At 33.7% G+C, this 3,475-nt stretch overlaps 1 protein-coding gene across 8 annotated transcripts in view; it reads left to right on the top strand.

The window, feature by feature from the left end:
• LOC117110506 (arf-GAP with SH3 domain, ANK repeat and PH domain-containing protein 2-like) overlaps positions 1-3,475 on the top strand; it is a 50,075-nt gene that overhangs the window by 11,869 nt on the left and 34,731 nt on the right. The gene's annotated exons all lie outside the window — the stretch shown is intronic.

Genomic DNA, 3,475 nt, shown 5'->3' on the forward strand with positions numbered 1-3,475 from the left:
TGTTTAAAATAATGAATTCTCAAATGCCAACTTATTTAAAAAACAAATTTCAAGAGCGCAATACAACATACATGACCAGGTCTAAGGACATACTTAAGGTACCCAAACCCAGCACAGAATATAAGAAAAAGTTTTTCCTATCAGGGAGCCATTGTCTGGAATAACCTAAACCTCAATATGAGAATGGCCTCAAATGTTCAAACTTTTAAAAAACTATTAACAAATAATTGAAAGTTACTTGCATAAGATAACACAGTAATTGTTTTTTTTTTGGTTGCTTTTACTTCTTTATTTCTGTTTGTCTTGCAATTGTTTTTGTAATTTAAATTTTGTTATTATGTACTTCAGAAACGGCCTTGTGAAAAACACATTTAATTTGTGATCAAGTTTTCTGTTTTCAAATAAAGTCATTATTATTATTATTATTATTGATTACTGCTAGGCCAAAATAGGTCTAGGCAAATATAGAAGGTAGGAAGTAGGCGAGTCAAGTGGCTGAGTGGTAAGGCAGGGACGCTGTTTCGAGCCACTCCTTGCCCAGGGTTTCGTTGGTAGAACCCAGTCTCCTCAGATGAGGACTTCCTGTAAAATGGGAGGTCCGTTGTACACATCTGGCTCATATGCACTTTAAACAACCCATGCATCTTTCCGAAGAGTAGGGGGTTACCCTGATGCTATGGTTTCTTTCAGTCCCTGTCATTGTGGAATGATGTGAACATAAAGCTACTACCTGTAAAGCACCTCTTCACGGCTGCTACTGTAGTCATGGACAACACCGATTTGCAATTCAGCACAATGTAGACCTGAAGAAATATGTGACATTTAACTACATTTTACCAATACAGACAGGGCCGTGGTAAAGCAATTGTTTGCGTGACTTTCACACTAAAAGCTGTCCGATTTTTACAAAGACTATGAAGGGCAATACAAATGATGAGAACAGACCTGCAACACATTTTTAGTCCGTAAATTTGGCGTGAAAATCATGCAAAAAATTGTTTTGCCATGGTCTGCATTGGTAAAATGTAGATAAAAGCCTTGCATTCTTAACAGCATAGGCTCATGTATACAACAATAGTGGCATATACAATATTCTGTATTCTACTAAATCAACTAAATATAGTAGATTGCCTTAAAGACATAGTATTTTTTTTCCATTGCATTTGAGTTTGATTTAGGTTATGAAGAATAACCAAGAATAATTATATGTACTGAACGTCATATACAGTACAGTATTTTATAAAGTGTGAATTCCATTTTTACTGCTTTTTTGAATAGGAATTTTGTTTTTGTATCCTCATCGATCATTTGTCCAGGAAGGAAGTCATATTGAGCCACGAAGGAAGCATTTTGGCTGGAGTTTTACTGCAGAGCTCATTACTTTAATTGTGTATCGTTGCTCAACAATGAGGCTGTATAAAAATACAAACCAGATAGCCTTCTGTGCACTATCTAAACAAACATAGCCAGCTATTTTCATTATACCGCAGAATAGCAATTTATGTCAAGATTATAGGTGACTATAACAGAATAGAGGTGACACAGTTTGTTACTGATTACTAGTTTAAAGATGGTGGATATAGTGACATGTATCTGACCTTAATAATTAAGATTACAGTAGTCATAAACAAAGATGGGTAGACATGTTTGGGAATATTGATAGGAAGATGAAATGGCTGTACTGCTACTGACATAGTAAGTGGTATACTGTAGACATGACACTGAAAAACATGGACTAAATAAAGTCTAGCAAAAAAGAAAAAAAAAACCTTAATGCAAAGAGATTTAGTAATGAATTGACTTGGGGGCAAAAAGAAACATCACCAGGGATGTAGGTTTATAAAACTAAGGGTGTGTGGTAGACATTTTAAGGGTGGGTGGGTACACCATCTGTGAAAGTCCTTCCCTTGGCCCCCTCTATTTTGAATTTCTGGATCCGCAGCTGGTGATATTAGGGAGCGTTTCATTTCATTTTTTCATTTCATTTTTTTTGTCTAATTAAAATACATAAAAAACAACAACCGGTTACAATACAACAAGATAAAAGCATAAAAAATATGAAACAGGCCGAGACAGGATTCCTAAAAGTGAACCAAATCACTATCAAGTCTCCTAATGCACTATTCCGATTACACATAAAATAATAATGAGCAATTGAAATAATACTTAAAATCTGTAAAATTTGCCTTAACAAGCATTTGATTGCTCGACGGCGGTAGGACGTAATGACGTCACATAAAGTCATTGGATTCTTCATCCATGGATAATTCGTTGCGGGGACTCAATTTGGACAAATCTGCGTTGCGCAGAGAACGTAGGTCGGTCACACTTGAGTGAATCCGTTCTAGCGTTGTGTCATCGCGCAAATCGAAAGCTGACTATTAGTAGTTGGTTACAACCTGACTAGGATGTGACTATTAGTAGTTGGTTACAACCTGACTAGGATGTGAAGATATTAGAACTGACAAATATAATTAGCAAATGTACAGAACTAATGAAATGGAATACATTGAAGGCATGAAATTGAATTTAGGTAAGCAAGCTACCGTACTACTGTATGTACAGCAGTTGATATTATTAGACTAGACGTTGTCCCACATTCACGAATGCTTGAGCATTTTTCATAGTTATTTCATTATTTATAGTTTAATATGAAAATATTTTCCTATAATCTATCAATATATAAATCTAGAACTATATTATTATTTAGGGAATGGCAAAAAAAATATTATACTTACATTTGGCTATGAAATTTTAATGCCTTTTTTCCAAGGTTACTACTTGTAGTATACCTGTAGTGCTCATATTATTTATTTATAAAGGGATAATTATAAAATTAAATGAAGATATATTCAACTTTTTGTTAAGAAGAGCAGTTGTTGACCGACTGTAGAACCAGGAAATAAAGGAATCTAAAAAAAGTTTGGTTAATATTTACATTTCACTTTATAGGAATTTACTTAATTCATATTAAAAATCAAAGTTCCTGATTTTGAATGCAGTAGTCAACAGGAAATATTATTATTATATTTGATTAACAAACAATAATATGACCAAAAATACCTTAAGAAATTTTCAAAATTGTTAGAATTAGAACAAATTTAAAAGGTGAATTTACTATAAAGAGAAATTTCTAATCTTAAAAACCATGTTTGTTTCTTTCATCTAATTTCCTTTTTGATTTGTTTCTAGGAGTCCAAACATCAACATTATATAATAAGTACGGTAATCTATAATTGTCTTGGCGTAGCTTACATATTCCGAGACACATCAATTTTCCGGGTATTAGCCCACCCTTCCAGCCTTAAATACAGGTTCATTTTGGAGGGGAGGGATCTGGGCCTTTACACAAGAATGAGAAAATGCAAAAAATAATGTGCAGGCTATAGGGTTTCAGAAAGTGTTGAATTTCTGTTCCAAGCTTTTGAAGAAAGGGTCAATGGAGCATTTTGCATTAAATTAATTTGTGTTCTTT

Source organism: Anneissia japonica, unplaced genomic scaffold, assembly GCF_011630105.1.
Source record: "Anneissia japonica isolate Jap-2015-1 unplaced genomic scaffold, ASM1163010v1 scaffold3040_len1308831_cov196, whole genome shotgun sequence".
Classification (NCBI taxonomy): Eukaryota; Metazoa; Echinodermata; class Crinoidea; order Comatulida; family Comatulidae; genus Anneissia; species Anneissia japonica.